This window comes from Molossus molossus, unplaced genomic scaffold (assembly GCF_014108415.1).
Source record: "Molossus molossus isolate mMolMol1 unplaced genomic scaffold, mMolMol1.p scaffold_m16_p_1, whole genome shotgun sequence".
In the NCBI taxonomy this organism is placed as follows: Eukaryota; Metazoa; Chordata; class Mammalia; order Chiroptera; family Molossidae; genus Molossus; species Molossus molossus.
This window is the reverse complement of record NW_023425344.1, coordinates 39593693-39620573: the sequence shown is the minus strand read 5'-3', so window position 1 is coordinate 39620573 and position 26881 is coordinate 39593693. Positions and strand designations below refer to the sequence as shown.

The 26881-nt window shown below is 39.3% G+C and overlaps 1 protein-coding gene and 1 pseudogene across 1 annotated transcript in view; one reads left to right on the top strand and one right to left on the bottom strand.

The window, feature by feature from the left end:
• The window catches only part of PPAT (phosphoribosyl pyrophosphate amidotransferase), a 51088-nt gene that overhangs the window by 3964 nt on the left and 20243 nt on the right, over positions 1–26881 (top strand). The gene's annotated exons all lie outside the window — the stretch shown is intronic.
• Positions 15582–15867, bottom strand: LOC118632009 (annotated as a pseudogene).

Here is a 26881-nt window from a genome sequence, read left to right as displayed (position 1 = left end):
GCAAAAATCTTAATCTTTATACCACAGTCACATTTTATGGGAACTAGAATAACCTGGACATATTTGAAGATTCTATAAAAGGAATTACTAAAACTTTATAGAGTTATCCCATTAATGATCTAGTTAGCCTTTCCTTGGCTAGTTAGGAGATGAAAATGCCCTTCAGTGAATTATTGCTTCTCTGGGTTAAGAATTGAACCCTACAATTGATAAACATTTTCATTTCTAGTCTAAAAATTTATGAGATTTACCTGATGAAGTTGGGTCAAAGAGGGATCTCCTCTCTACAGAAACAGTCTGTAGGATCTTTTGGTTCTGTTATGCTTTGAGGAAACCGATTTGCAATGATCTCAGGAGCAATTTTCTTAAAGAGATATAGACACTGGCTCTGCAAACAGAGTATATAACATTATCACTGGAAAGGCACTTGTGAAAGAGAGATGCATTCGGATAAACCTCTATGGAATTAGTTCCTGGTTATTTTTGTTTAGTTTGTTGGAGAACACAGAGTAAGTTGTCAGAGAAATTGCTTTGAGTTGCCAAATTAAGATTGGGGATAACTTTATTTTAATTTTCATTGCTTAGAAATAATGACCGATATGTCACATTTCTATATTGTTTTATATCCCCTTCATTGGGAAAGTGACTTATTTTAAAACTGTCCTTGTTGATTGTTCCAGTCTTCAATTTTGAAAGACTTAATTCAATTACTTTTGTAATTTAATGATTCTCAGTTTTAAAATCAATGTTTTCAATTCTTACAGTTATAACTATTATTTAGAACTTTGCATTTTACATTTGTCTGAAGCAGAATTTATTTATCCCCAAGCATCTCAAAATACTATGGCTTTTTGTCATTCTAGTCAATATTGGGAACAGCTCTTTAACAGAAGACTTGAAATCTAGCCTCAAGTTTGCTTGTAACATCAATTTGATCTTGGTTAAGTCTCCTAACTTCTGACCAAAAATGAACAATAAAATTTTCAGCTCACCTGAGGTATAAGGGTAGGTTAGTAGCTGGGATGGCGGTGGGGTGGGTAGTTTCTGCTATTCTCTACTATTTTATTCAAAAAATATTTGTTGAGTTCTTCCTATGTACATATTGTTGTAGGCACTAGGAACACTACCACACATACACAGGACAGGAGTGGTCCCTGCCCTTGACAGAGAGGCAATGTAGCCAACCGGTTGAAGAACACGGACTTCTCTATGTCTCCATTTCCTTATGTGTGAATTGGGGATGACAGGCCATATCTCATGGAGTCGTGGTAGAGATTAAATGCATTAATATTTGCGAAATGCTTAGAACAGTACCTGGATATATGCATACCCATGACCCTGCATCCCACTGCTGGGTAAATACTCAACAAAATGCATACATATGTTTATTGGGAAACATGCAGAAGAATTTTTTATAGCAGCATTATCCATAATAGCCCCAATCTGGAAACAATGAAAATACCCAACAGTGGAATGGATAAAGTCGGGGGTGTGGTGTATATTCCTATAATGGAATAATCTGCAGCAATAAAAAAGAACAAACTCCCACTACAAGTAAAATCATGGATGAATCTCACAAGCAATGTTGATTAATCTGTGCTGACAGAAGTCAGAATAGTTATAACCTTTATGGAGGCTAGGAGTATGATTACTAACTGGGAGGCCTCTAGGGTGCTAGTGCAGTATTATTATATATATATATATAAATTTTTTTTTAATGTTTTCATTGATTTTTTTTAGAGAGAGATAGAAACATCTATGTGAGAGAGAAACATGGATCAGCTGCCTCCTGCACTCCCCGTACTGGGGATCAAGCCTGCACCTGGTCATGTGCCTTGACTGGGAATCAAACCAGGACCTCTCAGTCCATGAGACAATGCTCAATCCACTGACCAGACCAGCTGGGCCAATGTTTTATGTTTTGATTTGAGTAGTGGTTGCATGGATGCATTCACTCTGTAAAAATTTAGCTCTTCAACTATTTGTGTGTACTCAAAACAGTTCAGTGGATTATAAATCTATAAAATGCTAAAGTTGGATTATTTTAGAAATCCAAAGAGATGTAGTCATTTGCTTTGTGTTGAGTTACTAGGGTCAGAAAGAGACTAGAAGTCAGGTTTTCTGATCCTCGGTCTGGTGCTTTTGCTTCTATTCTGAATTTTTCTTCTATATGCTATACTACATTTACTTGCCTTTCCTGGTTAATGGGTCAGTTTGGAATTACAGCTCACATAATTAGGTTGGCTTATTTGCAGAATGACCAAAATCTTATACCAATTACTAACTACCTTTGGAGAAAACCAAAATTCAGAATTTGTTAGCTTATGTTTTTTTTTCTTTCTTTTACATCCAAGTCTTCTGATAGCAATCACCATAAAGTATGATTTAAAGGCTCATGGTAAATGTATAGTTGTGCAGAAATGTCTAACTATGGGAAAGTTTCCCTTTACTCTGTTACATTCCCTCTTAATAAACTACGAAGGAAATAATTTTTTAGCATTTTTTTGCTCTCACACTGCCCATAACAATGTATTTAGTCTAATTTGCCAAGGTCAAGAATAAACATCTCTGTTATCAGGAAAAAGCAACAGAAGGTTTTCTCAATGTGGAAAAAGCCCATTTCTCGGGCTCTTATCATCTTTATGTGCTTTTCTCTTGATGTTGAAAGGTCTCATATTTTTGGCATGACCTTCAAATAATTCTTAAACCAGAAAACAAAGGAAAAAAGGATGATATGACATCATTTAAAAACATTAGTCTTCAGGTATTCAAGTATACGAGTAAGAACATTTAAACAATTGAACAGAAATAATGACTTTAAGAATTAGGAATATTTTGGTACAAGGTTAGGAAAGAAATTGTCTCGACTTAAACTAGGTGTGTATTTTATAATTTTTGGATCATTTGAACATACAGTAGTGTGAGGGTTTTATTTTTAAAGCGTTTCTTGTTAAGTTAAAATGCAAAGAGGAAAGTTTATAGAATTTCTGTTTAAAAAGGTCAATTCTAAGGCTACCATGTTTCCCTTTGGCAGTTCTGAGAGTGGGTTGTCTTAGGATGCAGTCAACTTCACGATAAAATTTCATTTTCTTTGAGGGTTGTCGTTTTTCTTTTGTAAAACTCTGTATTCATATTTAAACTTTGTATTTGGTTCGACATTGTTTCCAATCTCTGTCTATTCCGAACTGCATTAATCTTCTGGCAATTTCCTCAAATATTTCTTTGTTTCTTGTGACCCCTTCAAGCATTTGCTTAGTTTTTTGATCAGACCATATGTGTATAAGTACTCTGACCTCATTGTCACACCAGTGTTTTCCAGCCTCTGTGTTGCTTACTGTTATATGCTGTAAATGACTTTTAGCATCTTCTAAAACAGTGGTGCTCCACCTTCCTCCCTTTACTACAGTTCCTGATGTTGTATGTGGGCATATCTGCATGTGGGTGGACCCTCCTGGAGACAGATAGAGGAGCGGTGTCTCGGTTCCTAAGACCATTGGAAATACGTGTTTTCCAATGGTCTTAGGCAACCCCTGTGAAAGGGCCGTTCGACCCCCAAAGGAGTCGCTACCCACAGGTTAAGAACCGCTGCTCTAAAGGAATATGATTACCTATAAATCATCATGTTTTACAATTATTCAACCTTAAAGATAAATCTTGCATTTGAATATTATTCATTTTTAACAACCTGGATTGACATAAAGCTCTGAGAATTACAGTGATTTCAATATGAGGGTCAAGATTTTTTTTCATACATTCATATTCAATGAAATATATATATATATTTTTTTATTCTCACCTGAGAACATTTTTGCATTTATCTTCAGATAGAGTGGGAGGGAGAAAGGGAGGAAGAGAGAGAGAGAAACATCAGTGTGAGAGAGACACATCGAGTGGCTGCCACCCACACAACCCCAACTGGGGCCGGGGACAAACTGCAACCAAAGTACGTGCCCTTAGCGGGAACTGAACTGGGACTCTCTGGTCTGCGGGCCGACATTCTAACCACTGAGCCAAACCAGCCAGGGCAAAATAGTTTTTAAATTATAAGGCAGATGAATCCCCAATATTAGAATAATTTAGCTGCTTTTCATCAATAGATAATGTTCATTGGATATTTATGAATATGGAGAGTCTCAGTGTTTACTAATTTATTTTACTAAGAAGTAGGAATAGACATTTTCTTTCCTCCCCTATCATATTCTCTACCAGCTCAGGTACAATGAGGCAGTATAAATGACAGAGTAACCATAAGTACTTAAACTGGTATATATTATACTTTCAATACCAAAATAACATGTAAAGTGGAATGATTTAGATCCTGTACCTGATCCAATTATATATACTTTGTGGTGCTTTGGGGCCACCCACCTCTTCTGAAGCTATATTTATGGTATCTTCCTCTGTCAAAACACAAAGAGAATGCCAATTTAAATTTGTTTACAAAACTCTAATCTTTTGCAATTGAAGATTGTGCTGAAAAACTATTAAGGCTGGGTTCCATAATCAAGACTGTAACCTCAAAGACAAGAACATTACTATCTGTAACCCAACTTTTAAATGGCTGTGTAGAATTAACCACCTTCAAAATCTTAGGATTTTGAATACTTGAAGTATTCTATCTTAAAAGTCACAAGGCAGTACACTATATGCTCTATTTGGGAGTATGATAGCACTTTTAGATCCAATTTGGTAACATCTTTCATTGTTACATTTTAATCCTTGACAAAGAGCTCTTATATTTGTTTTCTCATTTGATCTTCATTGTAAATAAGAATGATCCTTACTGTAATACATATAAAGGAGAGTAAGGATAAGTGATTTTAAGCAACTTTCACATTCAGATATTACAGCAGACAGGTGATAAACATTTTAAGAAACTGATGGACCCTGGCCGGTTTGGTTCAGCGGTTAGAGCATAGGCCCACGGACCAGAGTCCTGGGTTCAGTTCCCGCTAAGGGCACGTACATCGGTTGCAGTTTGTCCCCGCCCCGGTTGGGGTTGTGTGGGTGTCAACCAGTCGATGTGTCTATTTCACATCGATGTTTCTTTCTCTTCCTCCCCCTCTCCCTCCCGCTCTATTTGAGGATAGATGCTAAAATGTCCTCCAGTGAGGATTAAAAAAAAGCAACTGATGGTACTTAGCCCAGAAAATATTTCATGGATTTATTCTAGTGTACCAGGATGTTTCCAAGTCAGCGTTTTGTAATTTGGGGAAAGCTCCTCCTCAGATGCATACCACTCTGTTGAAGTGTAACAATGCTACTGTAGTAGTATTCTTTTATGCCAGCTGCACTTTTCTTTACTCTGGGACATTTTAAAAAATATTTTATTATTATTTTTGATTGATTTTTTTTTTTAATCCTCATCTGAGGATTTTCCCCCCCTATTTATCTTCAGATAGAGTGGGAGGGAGAGAGAAACATCGACATGAGAGGGACACATTGACTGGTTGCCTCCCGCACAACCCCAACCAGAGCCAGGATGAACCACAACCGAGGTACATGCCCTTGACTGGAATCGAACCTGCAACTCATTGGTCAGCGGGCTAATGCTCTACCACTGAGCCAAACGGGCCAGGGCTGATTGGTTTATTTTATTTATTTAAAATATGTTTTTATTGATTTATTAGAGAGAGAGAAACATCGATTGGCTGCCTCCCGCACACCCTCCACTTGGGATTGAGCCCACAACCTGGGCATATGCCCTGACTAGGAATCAAACTGGGACCTCTCAGTCCGTGGGACAACTCTCAATCCACTAAGCCACACTGGCTAGGCTTGAATGATTAATTTTAGAGAGAGAGAGAGAAACATTAATTTATTGTTCCACCTATTTTATTGGTTGCTTCCTGTATGTGTCCTGACGGGGTGGAACCTGCAACCATAGCATATGGGAACGATCATCCAGTCAACTGAGCTACCCTGCCAGAGCTGGGACATTATTATTATTATTTTTTTAAACATATTGTATACAGATGTTTATGCAGTTCTTGTAATGACTATTATAAAACTAGACAGTGGTTTGTATTAATAGACCAGTGAGGCAAAAAAAAGGTGTTTTATATATACTGTTAAGTATATACAGCAGTAAGTATGGGGAGATTTACCACAGGATAGAACCATATCTTATTCAGGACATGTTTGCACAGTGACACTGGGATGAAGTTTAGTTTATCTAGCAATATCAAGACCTTAAATGACAGGTTATACTCTGGAGCCATATAGGGCTACCTAGTAAGCTTTTTTTTTTTTTTTTTAATTTATTAATTTGAGAGAGAGAAAAACATCATTTGTTGCACCATGTAGTTATGCATTCATTGGTTGCTTCCTGTATGTGCCCCAACTAGGGACTGAACCCGCAACATTGGTGTGTGGGGACGATGCGCTAAACAATAGACCTACCCAGCCAAGGCTAGCTACTTATTTTTTATATTGAAGTTTTTATTAAGATAATTGTAGATTCACATGAGGTTGTAAGAAATAACAGAGAGAGCCCTTCTACACTTTGGCCAGTTTCTTCAGTGGTAAAACTATGTACAACTGTAATATATGCTGTTAAGTGAGGAAGTTTTACATTGATAAACTCTGGCTGGGTAGCTCATTTGGTTAGAGCCTTGTCCTGATATGTCAAGGTTGCAGGTTTGATCCTGGGTTAGGACACATACAAGAAGCAACCAGTGAATGCATAAATAAATGGAACGACAAACTGATGTTTCTCTCTCAAATCAGTAAATTAAAATAATTTTTTAAAGTTTGACATTGATATAATCCATTACTCTGATTCAGATTTCCCTAGTTTCACTTGTGATCATTTGTGAGAGTTTGTGTGCAGTCTATAATAACTTTATCACCTGGGTAGATTCATGCTTCCACCATCAAGGACAATATAGTCAACAGTTTCCGTACCGTAGGATCCCTCTGATGGCCCTTTTATAACTACACCTACCACCTCCTTCCATGCCCAAACCTTACCCACCCTCGCCCCCATGGCTACTTTTTGGAGAGCACAAGTCCAAGGTAAACTTTGAGCCTCAAACCTTATTTCAGTAGAATGTGAATTTATAACATTTTACTTAAATGACTAAAACCATTAGTGTTCGGCTCATGCACATGTCCTAATTCTGGGAAATAGAAACATTTGTAGAGATTAGTTAGGTATTCTGTAGAAATTTTGAATAATTAGTCATAGAAAATAAGATGTCATATGGAAGGGGGGAATCCCTAAATTTAGCATCTTTTAAGGAAAGAGAATTTAGTTTTTGTTATGTTTCTGCCCCACTGTAATTTAATTCATACACTAACACACTAACTTTCCACAGTTAGCATTAGACTAGGGAGCTTAAAGGGCTTAATCTTCCACGAGATTGCCCTTCCTTCAGATGCTAGCCACACTGGCTACAAATCGGGGTGCTATGACCCCTTAAAGTTCTTTAATTTTCTAGAACTACTCCAGAGCTCAAGAAAGTGCTATACTTAGGATTACAGTTTTATTATAAAAGAAGGAACTCCAAAACAGCCAAATGAAGAGACACACAGGGCAGTCTGGAGGGTCCTGGATACAGAGCCTCCTTGCCCTCTCTCCGTGGAGTCAGAGCATATCATCCACCCAGCACATCAGTGTGTTCACCAACCAAGAAGCTCTCTGAGCCAGAGTTTGTATCGACATGATTGATTATGACATGATAAATTAAATCATTGGCCACATGGTTGAACTCAATCTCCAAACTCACTCCCCTGTTGGAGGTCAGGCTGGCCCAAAATTTCAATCCTCTGATCACAATATTGGTCTTTCTGGTGGCCAGCCCTGTTCTTAAGGTACCTAGAAATCCACCTTAGTTAGGTTAACTTATTAGAATAAAAGATACTTCTGTCAGTAGAAATTCCAAAGGTTTTGAAATGGGACAAAGGCCAGATATATTCTTTATTATATCACAGCTTCTTAAAAGTTTATTAAAGCAAAAACAAGAATTAGGAAAATCACATCTTTATATTTAAAATGTTGCCTGTATTTTAATTTATCAGCTTACCTACGTCTGAGCTTTCTTTTTTTACACTTATAATTTTTGGGTCTTCTGAAATTTTAACACATCTTCTTACCTGGATCGTCTATTGGATTAATATTTTTATAAGTTCTTAATATTGTTTCATATGACTAAAGTGCATTAGTTTATATAATAATTTTGTAGCTAAGATTATCCAGATTGTATGCAAAATATATAAATGTGTTTAAATATTTCATTTTAAAGAAAATTGTTTCTGCCCTGGCTAGTTTGGCTCAGTGATTGGAGTGTTGGCCTGTGGACCAAAGAGTGGCGGGTTTGATTCTGGACAAGGGCACAGACCTAGTTTGTGGTTTGGTCCCCAACCCTGGTTGGGGTCGTGCAGGAGGCAACCAGTTGATGTTTCTTTCTCACATTGATGTTTCTCTTTCTCTCTCTCTCTCTCTCTCTCTCTCTCTCTTTCTCTCTCTCTTCCCCCATCTCTCTCTTTCTCTTTCTTCCCCTCCTGCTCTATCTGAAGATAAATGGAAAAATACCCTTGGGTAAAGATTTTTTTTTTTTTTTTTTTTTATCCTCACCTGAGGACATTTTTCGATATTTTGCTCAGATAGAGTGAGAGGGGGAGAGAGAGAGAAACATCGACGTGAAAGCTACACATCGAGTGGCTGCCACCCACATGACCCAACCAGGGCTGGGGACAAACTGCAACCAAGGTACATGCCCTTAGCGGGAACCGAACCCGGGTCTCTCCGGACCGCAGGCCGACGCTCTAACCGCTGAGCCAAACCGGCCAGGGCCCCTTGGGTAAAGATTTAACAAAAACAAAAACCCACGCACATCAAAAAAAGTAAATTATTTCCAATTTTTGGTCTATTAAAAACAATAAATGGATTAGAGAAAACAAAATGGCTGGCATGCCTTCTAATATTAACAATAGATACTTTAATGATCCTTGCTGGCCATCGGATTGCTAAATTTTGTTAAATTATAGGAAGAGTGAAATTTTTTTTTAAAATCTTTTTATTGATTTTTAAAGAGAAAGGATGGGAGCTAGAAACATCAATGACAGAGACACATCAACCGGCTGCCTCTTGCACACCCCAGTGCAGATTGAGCCCGCAGCCCGGGTATGTGCCTCGACTAGGAATCGAACTGGTGACCTCTTAGTCCATGGTTCGATGTTCAACCACTGAGCCATACTGGCTGGGCATGGGAGAGTGAAATTTTTAATTTTGGAAGTACATTTTACTATAGCCAAAAGGAAAATATTTTTTAAGATTACTTTTAAAAGAACAGTGTAGTCTTTCATTTGTGATTTTTTTTAGGTTGAAGACAAGAAAGACCTCCTCTAATAGGATATATTTTACTCCTATAGAATGGTTTTTAATTATTTCCAGCTTCATCCCTCTGAGCCAAAATTTATCTGCCTGTGACTGTCCTAACACTAGAAAGCACTGACTTGCAAGAATACCAAGATATTAAGGTATTTCAGATAATATAAACAGCAACTGATATTGGACATGATGAAATCAATTTTGTTTTTCCTACCAGAAGAGAGAGGTAGTTAAATCATCAAACACAAATTTCTCTTTAGGCAAATGGTCCTTTCTCCTCTGACAACTTTAATTCCTTTATCCTCTCTTGCTTATGCCTTAGACTAGGGAGAAAAATAAATTTATTTTAGATCCAAAGAAGTACTTATCAATTTTCAAGAGCTACTTCTTTTAATTTATACTAGGTATAGCCTAAGAACTCTTATGATTTTTCCCAGAAAAAACTTTTTTCATATTGCATTAGTTATTTTTAAGTGATAATGTATTAGAACTAGAAATTTTTATCCCCTGATTGGAATCCAGTTAGAGTTTATATATTACTCTTTTCAGCTTTCTGCTAGCCTTACTCTCTAAACATGATAACCTGGCTAGTTTTCAATCCTGGCTGTGCTTGATGATCTATAAAAATACAGGTGCCTGAACCCCGTCTGCCTCCTATACTAGACCCAAAATCTCCAGGAGTTCTAAATTGGGAAATACATCGGCAGGTATGGCCCGGCAGACTGAGCATTGTTGCATGGACTGAGAGGTCCCGGTTCGACTCCAGGTGAGGGCACATGACTGGATAGTGGGCTTGATCCCCAGTCGGGGGCATGCAGGAGGCAACCGATCAGTGTTTCTGTCTCCCTCTCCTCTCTCTCTAAAAAAAAAAAATCAATAAAACATTTAAAATAAAATAAATAAATTGGGAAATAATTAGTCATCCAGAATCCAGGGAGTCCGTAGCTTTAGCTGAACTTTTTTTTGAGGGGGGTGTGTGGATTTAAAAAGAAACTCGTTGCATACATTTAAGATAGGAAAGAAATCACTTTGTGAGATCAATTTTATGACCAAATTCAGTGTTCACAATAAGGAGCAATAACAACTCCAGTTACAACATTTCATCAATAAAATGCATAAAATCAAAATGAGGTAACCTCTACCTATTTTTACATGAAAAAAAAATCCATCACTTTAATGTGTTGTTTTTATTTATTTTATTTTTTAAGTTATCTTTATTGTTGAATGTATTACAGATGTTTCCCCCCACACACTTTTTTCCCCCACAGACCCCCTCCTGCCTTCCTCACGCTGTTGTCTGTGTCCATTGGCTACGCATATATGCATAGAAGTTCTTTGATCTTTCTCTTCCCGCACTTCCTCCCCCCAACAACCCCTTCCCATCTGGCAAGCAATAACAAGTTCTCTGTATCTATGAGTCTGTTTCTGTTTGCTTGCTCATTTTGTTTGTAGGTTCAGTTGTTGATAGAAATGTATTACTTGCCATTTCATTGTTCATATTTTTGTTCTTCGTCTCCTTCAAGAAGACCCTTCAATATTTCTTATAATACTGGTTTGGTGGTGATGAACTCTTGTAGTTTTTCTTTTTGTCTGGAAAACTCTTAATATGTCCATCAATTCTAAATGATAGCTTTGCACAATAATCTTGGTTGTAGGTCATTGCTTTTCATCACCTTGAATATCTCTTGCAAAGTTTCTCTTGAGAAATCAGCTGACAGTCTTATGGGAGCTCCTTTGTAGGTAATGAACTGTTTTTCTCTCACTGCTTTTAAGATTCTCTCTGTCTTTAACCTTTGGCATTTTGATGATGATGTGTCTTGGTGTGGACCTCTTTGGGTTCATCTTGTTTGAGACTCTGTGCTTCCTGGACTTGTATGTCTGTTTCCTTCACCAAGTTAGGGAATTTTTCTGTCCATTTTTTCAAATAGGTTTTAAATTTATTTCTGTCTCTCTCCTTCTGGTCCATGATGTGAATGTTGGCACGCTTGAAATTGTCCCAGAGGCTCCTTATACTATCCTTTTTTTTAAATTATTCTTTTTTCTTTTTGCTGTTCTGATTGGTTATTTTTTTGCTTCCTTATATTCCAAATCCAAGATTTGCTTCTTGGGTTCATGTACTCTACTATCGATTTTCTGTAATTTTTTTTTTTATTTCAGTTAGTGCATCCTTCATTTCTGACTGGTCTTTTATTATGCTCTTGAGGTCCTCACTAAGTTCGTTGAGCGTCCTTGTAACCAGTGTTTTGAACTCTGCATCTGATTGATTGCTTATCTCCGTTTTGTTTAGTTCTTTTCCTGGAGTTTTGTTCTGTTCTTTAATTTGGGACATGTTTCTTTGTCTCCTCATTTTGGCTGCTTCTCTGTGTTTGTTTCTATGTATTAGGTAGAGGTGCTATATCTCCTAGGCTTCGTAGGGTGGCCTATTGTTGTAGGTGTCCTGTAGGATCCAGTGGCACAGGCTCCCTGATCACCCCAGCTTGGCACTCCAGGTGCACCCCTAGTGTGGACTGTACACCCTTCTGTTGTAATTGAGTTTTGATTGCTGTTGGCACATCAATAGGAGGCATTTACTCAGGCTGATTAGCTGCAAGGACTGGCTGTGCCCACTGACCACTGGCCTCTGACTCCCTTGGAGGATCAGCTGTGTAGGGGCCCACCATACAGAGCAAGACTTACTTCATCAGGGCTCTGGTACCCAATGAGTCCACTCGTTGTGTGTTACTTGTGGAGGTGGTTGGGTCGTGGTGCTTCATTGTGTGCTGTCCACTGGGTGTGCTGACTCGGGCAAGGTCAGCCACTGCCTGTGTTTTACCCGGGCCCACCTGGCATAAGCTAAGTGATCTGCTGATGGTTGCTGGGCTTGGAGGTGCCAAGGAAAAGCCAAGTTGTGAACCAAGGCTAGCTACTACTAGTGCCAGGTCTAGGGCCACTTAACAAGAGGTATGGGGCTCGCTGAGATCAGATGCTGCTTTTTTGAGAGATTTTAGGAAACTCTGAAACAGGATCCAAGACAGGCCAATCCTATGGTAAAGCCATTGGAAACAGCTTGGGTGTGCCTGAACGTTGGGTGGGGCAGGGCCTCAGGGAGTCACCAGAGCGGGGCAGACAGCGTGAGCCAGGTTGCTGGAGTCCCAGACGGGCTCACCAAAGGAACAATGGCCCTGGGCCAGCACGTCTGTCTGGGAGAAAGCTGCCCCTTCAACTCTCATCCTGAGGCCAAACTAGTCAGTGTCTTTTGTGCCTTTCAAGCTGCCTCCCCCAAGATGGAGCCTGGAGGGTGTGAGTCTGAGTCCCATCAGTGCACAAGTCTATTTGTGGGCCCTTTAAGAGAACTGCCTGGGGCTCCAGCAGCCTCAGCCTCCCTGAGCCTCAGTTCCCGCTGGTTTTACAGCCAGAAGTTATGGGGACTTCTCTTCCTGGCACTGGAAGAGCTGGAAGCCTGATGTGGGACGGGGACCCCTCACTCCTCAGGGAGGACCTTCCCAGCAGAGGTGTCCTCCTGATTTTTATCTGCCACAGGTGGGCCTGACACCAACCTGTCCACACCTCCACCCTCCTACCAGTCTCGATGTGGCTTCTTCTTTAATTTTGTAGTTGTGGGGCTTCCATTCAGCTCAATTTCAGGTGGTTCTGAAGGCTGGTTGTTCTGTAGTTTTGTTGTAATGTTGATGTGGTTGTGGGAGGAGACAAGTACCGCATTTACCTACACCGCCATCTTATTTGTTTTCTTTTATTTGTATTTTGAAAAATGAAAGAGGTTTTATTCAAATACCAGTCACCTGAGGAGATCAAAGCCCATCTCAACATCTCAGTGCATGCAGAGGTTTTTATAAGGAGGGAGAGGCAAACCAGAACAAAGAAATCAAATGGAGGGGCTTGAAAAGTCCAGCATAGTCCATTCTGATAAGGATCCTAAAACTGGTCCAGTGATGTTCTAGTGTGCGTCATACTGGTTTTACAGTTGTAGGTCAGCAATTCTAAAGCTGAGATGACTAAAGGTCAGAATCCTAAGAAGTAACTTCATGTTATATAAACATGCTGTTTATCTACAGGCTAAATATTAGAGTCAGCATTTTACCGAAACAATGTCAAAAGAATAGTGGGGTGGGTTACAATTTTCCACAATTATATATAGACTTGGGTGAATTCCTCAAGTTCTTGAGGTTCCCCAAATATCTTGAGGTCCCTTCCTTGCCATCTCTCAGGAAAGCAACCTTCATTCCTTACCTGGAAAGACTGCCATGAGCCATATGAAGAAACAAGGTACCAGACCATTTCTCCAAGGAGCTCTTACTGGCTTTAAAGTTGGTCTTCATTCCTTAAGGTTTTTTGGTGACATCCAGAGTCCAGGCATGTCTCTCAGATATGACATTCCAGTCAAAGTCTTGGGTAATAAAACCACAATAGGAAACTGGTCTTACTGAATTTATGCAAAGAAACATATTGCCGTAACTCATTAAGAATTGCTAGGCCCTGGCCGGTTTGGCTCAGCGGTTAGAGTGTCGGCCTGCGGTCCAGAGAGACCCGGGTTCGGTTCCTGTAAGGGCGCGTACCTCGGTTGCAGTTTGTCCCCGGCCCTGGTTGGTCGTGCGGGTGGCAGCCACTCGTGTCCCTATCACTTCGATGTTTCTCTCTCTCTCTCTCTTCCTCTCTCTCTCCCTCCCACTCTACCTGAACAAAAAATGGGAGAATGTCCTTGGGTGAGGATAAAAAGAAAAAGAAAAGAATTGCTAGATTCTGGAGGGATTAGATAGGGAGAAAATTTATAATTTGCCAAATTGCTTTTTTAAATGTCTCCTTATATCTGAAAAGCAAGAGGAAAATCCTTGTCCTTTTAACAAAGTGGAAAAGAACCAAATGCTAACTTTGTATTAGCTTATTTTTTATCTTTAAATGTATTTAGTTAAATTCATTATTCACCCTTTCAAGATTTCTCTTCACAAACCTTTTTGCCCATTCAGAAATAACGAGCTTTAGAACAACTTCCTTTCTTCCTTTTCCTTCAAGAAATATCTCTATACTTTATAACTTTTATCACTAAAACCATACAGTTTCTTTCCAATTAATTAGAATTCTAAACTCTTAGAAACGTTGACTTTTTTTAGTGACAACTGAAAAGTAAGTAATTAGTATCCTTTAGATTGGCAAGTGCATTTCATAACTTTGTAGGCTTCTCCACTGGTAAACACTCACACTTTTAAGAGGCACACTTTTTTTTTTTTTACTTTTTAAATACTGTATTATTTTTCCCATCACCATTTATTCCCTCTATATCCTCTTCCACCTCCACCCACTCCACAATCACCACACTGTTGGCCATGTCCATGGGTTCTCTCTTTTTTCCTCAATCCCTCTACCACCTCCCTACCCCCAACCCAGAGCTATCTGTCTGCTTATACTTCTAATAGACTATAAGACATTTACTAACAGCTTCAAGTATATTTTCTAGCTTTTCTGTAAAACAAAAGCCCAAAAGTAGGTGAACTTAAGACTTGTCCAATAATCACTGTTTGACAGTTGAAATAAGTTCATTTGATCTGCTTAGGTGGCTAAGGTTTTTTCCTTTTAATGAGGATTACTTCCCAGACACTTGGAACATGGTTCAGGTAGGATTTGGTAGGCTTTGAATTGTTTCTGGAACTACACCTCTGGCCCTGTAAAGACTTTGTTTATAAAGCAAGGACAGTCATTTGGTTTGGTTTGTTGTTGGTTGGTTTTTTGTTTGTTGGTTTTTTTGACAAAGAACAATTTTCTGTTTTTTCTTTTTAATATATTGTTGAAAGTATTACAGATGTCCTCCTTCTTACCCCATTGACCCCCTCTTTCCTTCTCTCACTCCCTTCCTGCCTTCCCCAGCCTGTTGTCCGTGTCAGTTGGTTATACTTATATGCCTGTAAGTTCTTTGGTTTATCTCTTCTCACCCTCCATCCCTCTGAGGTTTGTTAGTATGCTCTCTACTTCCATGATTCTGGATCTCTTTTGGTTAAAATCTTATTTTGTTCATTATGTTCCACAAATAAGTGAGATCATGTGGTACTTGTCTTTCTCTGACTGACTTATTTCACTTAGCATGATACTCTCCAGCTCCCTCCATGTCGTCGCAAAGGGTAAGAGATCTCTCTTTCTTACAGCTGCATGTATTCCATTGTGTGAATGTACCACAGCTTTTTTTTTTTACCAATACAAAAATTTATTTAACAAAACTTCAATGTGAAAATGGACACAGCTCGATTTTTATATTGTAAAACAGGTGCTGTGGAGAGGGGACATGTGGAAGCAGTTGATTTCTCTGGTGAATACAGCCATTCTTTATACTCGTTCCAAGGCTTCTCACATGATGATGCTATTTCCTCATATTACCACCATTCCAATGTTGTTCTGTTGCGCACAGTTGCCATCTCCACACATTCATCTATCTCATAAAGCGATCAAATCCCCGCAATATTCTTTGGACATGTCTGCCACCATTTAATTTCAATGACAACTTCTTGTCAGTACATTTTTTTAAACTCAGAAGAGTGAGCTTTGCTCATTGTGTCTACGTGAACTCAAAGACAGCTCCAAACGTAGTTCATGGCCTCTTGTACGCTCCCACGGTATACCCGGCCATACCACAGCTTTTTTATCCATTCATCTACTAATGGACACTTGGGCTATTTCTGGATCTTAGCTATTGTAAATTGTGCTGCTATGTACATAGGAGTGCATATATTCTTTCTGATTGGTGTTTTGGGCTTCTTGGGATATAATAGTCCAAGAAGTAGGATCACTGTGACAAATGGCACTTCCATTATTTTTTTCTTTTTTTATTGATTTTTAGAGAGAGAGGAAGAGAGAGGGAGAGAGAGAAACATTGATGAGAGAGAACATTGATTGGTCTCCTCTTGCACGTCCCCTACCAGGGACTGGGCCCACAACCTGGGCACATGCCCTGACCTGGAATCAAACCTGTGACCCCTTGGTGCATGGATCGATGCTCAACCACTGAACCACACCAGCCAGGCTATTTTTAATTTTTTGAGAAAACACCATATTGTTTTTCATAGTGGCTGCACCAGTCCACATTCCCTCCAGCAGTGTACTAGAATCCCCTTTTCTCCACATCCTTGCCAGCATTTGTTGTTTGATGATTTGTTGATGGCAGCCATTCTGGCAGGTGTGAGGTGATATCTCATAGTCATTTTAATTTGCATCTCTCTGATGATTAGAGATGTTGAGCATTTTTTCATTTGTCTCCTGGCCATTTGTATGTCCTGTTTGGAGAAGTGTCTATTCAGGTCCTCTGCCCATTTTTAATTGGATTGTTTGTCTTAAGGACAGTTGTTTTTAATACTTCAAGGATTGGCAAATGTTGGCAAAGGACTGACAAATTCTTTCACCTGTTTATGGAAAATTTTTTCCATCAGGTATATTTTCTTTCATGCTCTATAGCAATTACGGAAACATCTAGTTTACCAGTATCACATAGCTGAGGGTCATTTCTGAGATCTATAAAGACTTGGCTGTATGGAAAAGACACATTGATCTAAGGAGGCCTCATCCTCGACCAGCTTTCCCTTTAGAACAGCAAAACACATCTAGTTGTAGGATAGTATTACACTTAATGGTGCCATTAAGTGGCCAGACCATTCCATCGCCCATTTTATAGTAGAGCCAGGCTATGTTGCAAAAGAAGTTTGAGGAATTTAGGGTCAAATTTCTCCCAGTTGGCAAATATGCATTCCAAAAGGGTACCTCGAGGCACTGTGGACTGGTTCCCCATCTACAGAGCAACAGGTATGTTCCAACCCAAGATTTAGAGGTGTCACTACTAGTTCTGGGCTATTTGGGCTGCCCTGCAGGCACCCAGTTACCCAAATCCTGCAGACACTTGGTGCCCCAACAAATATGGCTTGTTCAAGTGAGGTGTCCCTCCTTTGATGACCTCCAGCCTTGGCCCACCTTACCGGGGATTACCTCTATCATGTCTGTCCATACAAGGGGGTGCCTATTACCTTTGTCTCCCTGAACAGAAAACTCTTCCTACAACTCTGGTCTCTAGTAGTCGGGTTAGTGACCTCTTTCCCTGTCTTTCATGTTCCCAAGAGCCCTAGCCCTTTAAGAGGCCTGGTAGGGTGAGAGAAGTTGCTACTTATCATTTATCCTGCAAAATGTTTAGTTCACAGCCTCAGAGAACAATTCCAATTGAAAAGCCAAAGTTAAAAGGCAGCCTTCTGGTTTTTTCCTCCTGTCCTTTGTTATCTCAATTCTTATCTTTAGCCTAGGGACACTCCACCCTATCCTTTAGTTGCACCACAAGGATTTCAGTCAAAAAAACAGTTCAAAGAATTTGGCCTCTTACCTCAAAACGAAGAGGTCCAGAATTCCAAGAAACTCACTCATGTCTATCTGATGCAAAGCAAAGAGCCAGTGGGGCACAATGGGTCCCTGCTGGTACCTAGCACTGGTCCGGGTCCGCAAGGTAATTCTGGGTGGTCTTTTCTGGAATCCTTCCACACAGAACAAGTCACAGCACCATGATGTTGGCAGTGGAGGGCCAGGTGTTAGACTGGTAGGTTCACGCAGAACCTGAGTTCAACAACCTCAGTACGTGAGTTATGGCTAGGAAAGAATTCAGAGCCAAGATTCAAACTATAAGAGAACATTTATTTGGAAAAGCACTGAGGCAGAAGTAATTCATAGAAAAAATGGGCTTAGGAAACAGGTTATAAAGGTAAAGGAAGGACCCTTGGAGCTTAGAAGTAAGGAAGGTCAAGGTGGAACAATGGGAAGGGGGAGGGGAAAGGTGTAGCTGTCCTCCCAGAAGGGAGAGCACCTGTTTTTATTTGTAAAGAAAATATTTGATGTGATTTTTTTCCCTGAAGATAAATATTAATATCTTTATACCTCAACACAACAACTTTCTAAATAAAGTGGTGATTTGTACATCAGTAGGTATATATTGCAGGTGTGCCTAAAATCCTTGCCTTTTTTTCTTTTTTTAAGTGTATTTAGCTGCTAGTATACTTATGGGTTTATACCTTTGTTTTTATTTTGATATGAAAGTTTAAAATAACACAATTTCTAGAATGACTGTAAATATATTCTTTGTCATATTTTCTGAATATATTCCTTATTAACATGAAAGTTATATTGAGGGTTAGGGCTGACCGAATTGGGGTGACACAGTTCAGTCCATAACAACATCTTACAATAATATCTTACGTATTTTATCTCACACACACACAAAGAATATTGTTTTACCTGTGTCCGGACTTTGTTTTATATGTTTCTCTTCGTTCTTCTGACATATTACTGAGCAAGTCATCTTCAGCTGCATCTCCAGCCATGACTGTATAAACATAATGAGATACATAATGGTTTGTTTGTTACTCACTTTCAGCCTTGTTTTAAACTATTATTTTTCCCTTTGAGAGTGAACCTGTTAGTAAATATTGTGGTTTTTACTTTCCTGCAGTTTAATTCTCCATATGTAAACATCTTTTAGCATTAGGTCACTATAGCTCCCTGGGGTTAGAGTCACTAATTTGGTCTTCTGACATGTCATCTTCAGCTGCATCTCCAGCAGTGACTGGGCTCCTTTATATATGGTCGTTTTAATTTTAATGGGGCAGATATATAAGTTCTCTAGCAGACCAGTATCTTTCTTGTCTACCAGTGAAACATTTTAGGACTTCTCACCACCATTTCCCAATCCTAATTCTCTACTATTCCCCTCGCTTTCTCCTAGACAAACACTCATACTATGAGAATCAGGACTGCATCATTTAAGGCAAGTACTGAGATCTAGAAACAATCAGAGATCTTGAAGACCATCTTGGCCAGTCCTCCATTTTATAGTCAGGTCTAAGGAGACACTTGGTTGATTCAGCGTTCCAGAGAGACCCTTAGAATTTGGATTTCCTGACTCCTGATCTAGAAGTCACCCAGTGTATTCCATGCTCTCATGTCTTTATGTGCGTTGTCTCCAAATCCTTTGGCTTAAACACATATTAAAGGACTTCATGATGTGTGCCAAAAGAACTTACACTTCAAAAACATTCTTACGAGTTTTATACTTTTCTAAGTTCTTCGGTGCCTTTTTCTGTGTACTCACAGTTTTACCACAATTGGTATGCAGACTTGTTTTAATTTCTGCAATCTAGAGTTGTATTTTTGCTTTATTAAAATTGGTCTATTGAGGTTAAGGAATGAAATACTGGGATAAAAAAAAAAGTGGAGCAGGATAGTCATGAGAAGAATTTGAAAATGGCTGTGGTATAACAGGAGGCTGTGTGCCCTTCCTCCTAAACACAGACTGGATTTACAGCTAAAATACTGCACAGTCAACATGAAAAAATAAGAAATGTAGCAGATTGGACATCTGAAGAAAATGTAGAGACATAAGAGAGGGTAAATTTTGGAAAAGGGGAGCCCTTTGTGGAACTGGTGCTTGGCTGAGAAGCTCCCTCCCCTTGGGGAATGTCGGCTCACGTTCCCACAGAGGGATCCCAAACCCGGGGCAGAAGATTGCAAGGAGAGCCCGCGTAGCATCCAGCAGAGGGATCCAGGGGAACAGTTTGCCTGGGAGGCTCAGTCCATACCCTCCCAGTGAATGAGCACACATAATGTTGAGAGCCCTGGTGGAAGAGGTTCTGGTTGCTGGTGTTTGGCTCCAAAATAAGTGTGGGTGGTGGTGGTGAGGGCTGCACCCAGCATTGACTTTTTGGGACCTTCTGCTTTCCTGAAAGGCAGTGTGCCAAGCCCAAGATAATGACTACAGGGTGGTGAGGGAAAGGGGTAGGATTCTCCCACCTTGAATGAGGGGTTGGAACCCCTTCCCCCACCCGTGGAAAAGCACAGACTGCTCCATCCTGTGAAGCTGGCGGCAGAGCAGATTGGGGATTTTTGATTCACACTGAGGAGAGTTGGGAGTGCGAGCAGAACTTGGATTCTTGGCCCCAGCTCTACTGAGACCAGCCATACAGAAAGACAGGAGTCCTGGCCAAGGGCTGACTTTGTAACCTTTTTGCTTGGACCTGTAGTGCAAAGCATCGAGTCCTTTCAGAGCAGGGTGTTTTTGTTTTGTTTTTTTGGACAGTGTCCCACCACATCCCCCGTGAAGGCTTATCCTGGGGAGACAAATGAGAGTTGGGCTTTGTGACTGCATTGTGGGGAGGCTGATCGGGGAGCCCTGTGTTTAGCCAGCCAGTTCTGGGAAGAAGGGGTGGAGCACGTCTTCCCCTCCTGCAGGCTGGGAACACCACTCCCAACAGAAAGGTTTTTTTATCAGCTCTCTGAACCCCAGATACCCCCTCTGGGTACAATTCAGTGGGGGTTGAAAGAACAGCTCAGAGCAGGACATTTTAAGAAGTAAGACCTTGAGGCTATTCTCTGGGATCAGGAGGGAATGCTACGCCCCCTCCTTTTGGCTAGACAGACAACATTCTCAACCACATACTCTTGATCAATCCCACTAGTCCCAGGGCAGCTGAAACATCTGTAGAAAAGGTGGCAGGCTGTATCCAACCTGAATGTGTACCAGGCCACCTTAGGGGGAAGTAGAGTTGGAGGATATGGTAGAGACAGGAGTTTGGTTTTGAAGCAGAGATTAATTTCTCCTCATTGAGTGCCTGACAGAATAATCTCTAAGTAAGGGGCCCACTAGCCCTAGTTATGCCAGCCTGGCTCCACCCTAAAGACTCTTAATAAGATATTGGAGGACAATCTCGGAGGAGAGGCAGAGTAGGTAACAGGAGGAGGAGGCAGTCCTCAGAAAACCTCAGATCAATTACAACAGTACACCAAGAGCCAAACTTAGCTCCTGATATTGGCCGGCACAAAAGTACCTCCCTGGAGGTCTGAAATCAGCATACAAAACCTCAGACAACATAATCTGCCTAGATGATCTTCACTTGGCTGGCTTTTTTTGTTCTTTTTCTCCAATATTTTCTTATATATTGCTTTGGTAGTATTATTATTGTTGTTAATATTCTTGCTCTTTTCTCTCTTGTTTCTTTCATGTCTCTTATTGGCCTCTGCCCCACTTTTTCTCCTTTCAGAATCTTTTTTTCTGTCCCTTTTCCGGTATTCTCTTTATTTTTTATTTTACTGTTAGTAATATTATCTTTTTCCTCTTTCTTTTTTGTTTATTATTCTTATTCTCTTTTTTCTTTCCTAAATCTCTTTTCTTTTGTGGTGGTTTTTGCTGTTGTTTTCAGGGTCTTTTGTATGTTCCTGTTTATTTTCTGTTTGTTTTGTTTAATTTTGCCCTGTCAGCACCTGTATAACAGCTACTTAATGTGACTGTGGGTGAGCCTTACAGTTAGCCAGCCTGAGAGGAGAGCCCACCCATGAACAGGACAACAATTAAGGCGCAATTACAACAGGAGAGTCCAAATAATCCACAAAAAATGGTCACTCCTGGAGCATACAGCTCAGTAGTACAAGGAAACTACACTAATTGGTCCCACAGGACATATACTACAAAAACCCACCCCGCAAAGACTGGGAATTATATAGCCAGTATATCTGATACATACATACAAACATGAAGAGGCACTAAAATGGGGAGGTGAAGAAACAACCCCCAAATTAAACAAAAGGAGGAATTGCCAGAAAAAGACCTAAATGAAATCGAGGTAAGCAAGTTATCAGACATAGAAGTCAGAATAAAGGTTATAAAGATGCTCAAGGACCTTAGTGAGAACTACAAGGAACTCAATGGAACTTCAAGGAACTAATTGGAAACTACATCAGCATGAAAAAAAGACAAATTATGAATAAGAATCAGGCAGAAATGAAGAATACTACCTGACATCAAGAATACACTTGAAGGAATTAAAAGCAGACTTACTGAAGCAAAGGTTCGAATAAGTGAATTAGAAGACAAGGTAAAAAAAAAAATAACAGTCAGAGCAGCAAGAAGAAGAAATACTTGACAAGTATGAGGACAGATTAAGGGACCTTTGGGACAACATGAAACAAAACAACATCCAGAGGGAGAAGAAAGTGAGCAAGGGATAGAGAACCTGTTTGAAGAAATAATGACAGAAAACTTTCCTAAGTTGGTGAAGGAAAAAGCTATATAACTTCAAGAAGCACATTGGGAACCAATCTAGATGAACCCAAAGAGATCTACTCCAAGACACACAGTAATTAAAATGGCAAAAGTTAAAGACAAAGAGATTCTTAAGGGCAGCAAGAGAGAGACAGTCATTGACCTACAAGGGAGCTCCCATGAGACGGTCAGCTGATCTCTCAACAAAAACACTGCAGGCCAGAAGGGAATGACAGAAAGTATTTAAAGTAATGAAAAGCAAAGATCTAAAACCAAAACTACTCTATCCAGCAAGCCTATTATTCAAAATTAAAGATGAAATAAAGAGCTTCCCAGAGGGGAAAAATAGGCTAAAGGAGTTTATTGCCACCAAACCTGCAATGCAAGAAATGTTAAAAGGACTGCTGTAAGAAGAAGAATAAATAGAGAGGAACATAGCCATAAGAATATAAAATGGCAATAAATAAGTACATATCAATAATAACTTAAATGTAAATGGATTAAATGCTCAAATGGAAAGAGAGGGTAGCTAAATGGATAAGAAAACATGACCCATATATATGCTGTCTATGAGAGACCCACCTCAGAACAAGAGACTCACACAGGATGAAAATGAAGCGATGGAAAATATTTTTCCATGCAAATGAAAACAGACAAAAAAGCAGGTGTAGTAATACTTATGTTTGACAAAATAGATTTCAAAGCAAAGGCAAAGAAGGCCACTACATAATACTAAAGGGGTCAATCCAACAAGAGGATATAACCGTGATAAACAAATATGCATCTAATATAGTAGCCTAAATACATAAAAAAGCTCTTGGAGGTCTTTAAGGGAGAGATAAACTGCAATATAGTCACAGTAGGGGACTTTAACACCCCACTAACCTCAATGGATACATCATCCAGACAAAAAAATCAACAAGGAAACAGTGACCTTAAATGGCACACTTGATCAGATGGATTTAATTGACACTTACAGAACATTTCACTCCAAAGCTGCAGAATATACAATCTTCTCAAGTGCACGCAGGACAATCTCAAAGACAGACCTCGTGTTAGGGCACAAAATAAGTCTCTACAAGTTCAAGAAGATTGAAATATCAAGCATCTCAGGTCACAGTGGCATGAAACTAGAAATCAAATACGATAAAAACACTCAAAAACATTCAAACACATGGAGGCTAAATAGCATGTCATTAAACAATGAATGGGTTATCAAGGAAATCAAGGAAGACATAAATAACTTCCTGGAAACAAATGAAAATGAACACACAACAACCCAATATCTATGGGACATAGCGAAAATAGTCCTGAGAGGGAAGTTCATAGCGTTACAGACCTACCTCAGGAAACAAGAAAAATCACTAATAAACTATGTGATCCTACAACTAAAAGAATTAAAAAGCGAACAAAAAGAAAAGCCCAGAAGGGAGGAAATAATAAAGATCAGAGCAGAAATAAATGACATACAGACTAAAAATAACAATACAAAAGATCAATGAAACCAAAAGCTGGTTATTTGAAACGTAAACAACATTGATGAACCTTTAGCCAGACTCATCAAGAAACAAAGAGAGCCCTGGTCAGTTTGGCTCAGCAGTTGGAGCTTCAGCCCACGGACCAAAGGGTCACAGGTTCAATTTTCCGTCAAGGGCACGTACCTGGGTTGCAAGTTCAATCCATGGCCCTGGTCAGGGTTGTGCGGGAGGCAACCTATCAATGTGTCTCTCTCACATTGATGTTTTGATATTTCTCTCTCAGTTCCTACCTCCCTTCCACTCTATCTAGAAACAATGGTAAAATATCTTTAGATGAGGCTTAACCAAAAAAAAAAAAAAAAAAATCAGAAACAAAAGAGGTGAAGGAACAACTGACACCGCAGAAATACAAAGGATTGTAAGAAAATACTATGAACACCTATATGCTAACAAACTGGACAACCTGGGAGAAATGGACAAATTCCTAGAAACATAATCTTAAAAAAATAAGCAAGAATCAGAAAACCTAAATAGACCAGTAACAACTAATGAAATTGAAGCAATAATAAATAAAAAGAAAAACTTGCCAGCAAACAAAAGTCCTGGACCAGAAAGTTTCACAGGGGAGTTTTACCAAACATTCAAAGAACTAACACCTATCCTCAAACTATTTCAAAAAATTCAAGAGGAAGCAAGATTTCCAAGCTATTTTTATGAGGCCAACATTATCCTAATTCCAAAACCAGATAAAGACATTACAAAGAAAAACTTACAGGCCACTATTCCTGACGAGCATATGCTAAAATCTTCAGTAAAATATCAGCAAATAGAATACAGCAATACATTAAAAAGATCATACACCATGACCAAGTGGGATTTATCCGGTGATGCAAGACTGGTACATTATTTGCAAATCCATAAATGCAATATGTTACATTAACAAAGTGAAGGATAAAAATCATGATCATATCAATAGATGCAGAAAAAGCATTCAACACAATTTAACACCATTTTTGATAAACTCTCATTAAAGAACATTTATGCACAGTCTATGGACACAGACAACAGTATGGTGAAGGCCTAGGGTGGGGTGCGAACCAAGTAGACAGGGGTAATGGGGGTAAATGGGGCACATCTGTAATACTCTCAACAATAAAGATAAATGTTTGTTTGATTATTTGTTTTTGTTTTTAGCCTCACTCTACATTTTTTCCTTTTTTTTTTTTTGCTAGATAGAGTGGGAGGGAGAGAGAGGAAGAGAGAGAGAGAAACATTGAGGTAAAAGGGACACATCGAGTGGTTGCCACCCGCACAACCAGAAGAGTATCACAGACAGTGATGTATCTAGTGTATTTAACGTGGGATGGATCATCTTTTTTTTTTTTTTGTCCTCACCCAAGGACATTTTTCCACTGTTTGTTCAGACAGAACAGGAGAGAGAGAGAGGAAGAGAGAGAGGGAGAAACATCGACGTGAAAGGAACACATCTAGTGGCTGCCACCCACACGACCCAACCAGGGCCGGGGACAAACTGCAACCGAGGTACATGCCCTTAGCGGGAACCAAACTCGGGTCTCTCTGGACCACAGGCCGACACTAACTGCCAAGCCAAACAGACCAGGGCTAAGATAAATAAATTTTTTAAAAATTAGTTATCATTAAACTCCAATTTATTTCCTCCTTTTGTATAACTGTACTATGTTCTGTGTTCTGGAGAAGATCAAATATACATTGAATTTGTTTTATGATAAATTCAGCATTAGCTTATTGAATAGCATTTAATGAAACCCATTTAACTTAGACTGTATTCATGTTGTCACACTACTGGACATTTTTATATGGTACAGCATGATATTAAGATTAATTTTCTTTGCCTTCCTACCTTTCTGGTTATCTTCCGTTTTTTCTTTGTCACATTTGGTGGCTTGTTCTCCATCATGGGATTCCTGTTCTTGCGAATTTTCTGTTTTATTGTGTCACAGAATAGCATCCAACTCAGTAAAAATTTCATATTCTTAGTTATGCCTAGATCTCTAGCCATTCTTACAGTCTTGCATTCATGTTTTAAGTTTTTGTAGTTTGTTCTGCATTGCTTCCAGTTCCTCTGTATTCCAAAGTTCTGAAGCTTGGCTGCAATTTGTTCAGATATCCTTTTATTTCTCACTGTCCCCTCTAGTTGTTGTTGTATGCTTTTATCAGACCGGATGCCTATTAAAGCCCTAACTTCTGGTACAGTCCAGTGTTTTCCTCCTTCATTTGCAACTGTTGGAATAAAAGGGGCTTCCATTATTGATGTAGAGTTACCTATATCGGGTAAGGAGACAAAGAGCTATACATGGGTTGCTTACATCAGATAACATTAGGAAAGAAAGTAATTTTTTCCATAGGAGATGGGATAACAAATCATTGCTTAGCTTTTCTCTTAAACTAATGGGGACACGAATTACAGAATCTGAATATGTTCCTCATCATGGCTTTAATAAAGTTGTTTTTAAGTAGTCATATTTTGAACACCTTTCTTCTTTATTATTTCTCTTCCACCCCACTCCTTTAGTATGTGGGGTAAATGTTAGTATATACTGAAAGTTGAATATATAATTTGGTAATATTTACTTGGAGAAAGCAATATAATTAAGAAAAGGACTCATCAAAGATAGTTTCTATTTTGTGATAGGACAGGTAGGAGCAATGTATCTCCTTCCCTCCTTTTTTATCTGATGATTTCTAACGCCTACATATCAGAATCTCCTGGGGAGTATTTAAGAACCACTACTTGGGTGCCACCATCCCCTGATTTTGATTCTAGTATGCTGTCAGGGTTGGGAACCAACACTATTCATAAGTGAAGGGCTTGGATGAATTGCATTATAACAATTGGTGCATTTTACTCCTTGTGAAAATAAAAGATGTACCATTGGTTAAGCCAAATGCCATTTTAAGTGAAGTATTATGTTCGTTTAATGCAAAGAAATGTGCCAGAAATGCCTTGTTCCTATGCATAATGTCTCCACTTAAGTTATAAATCCTTTC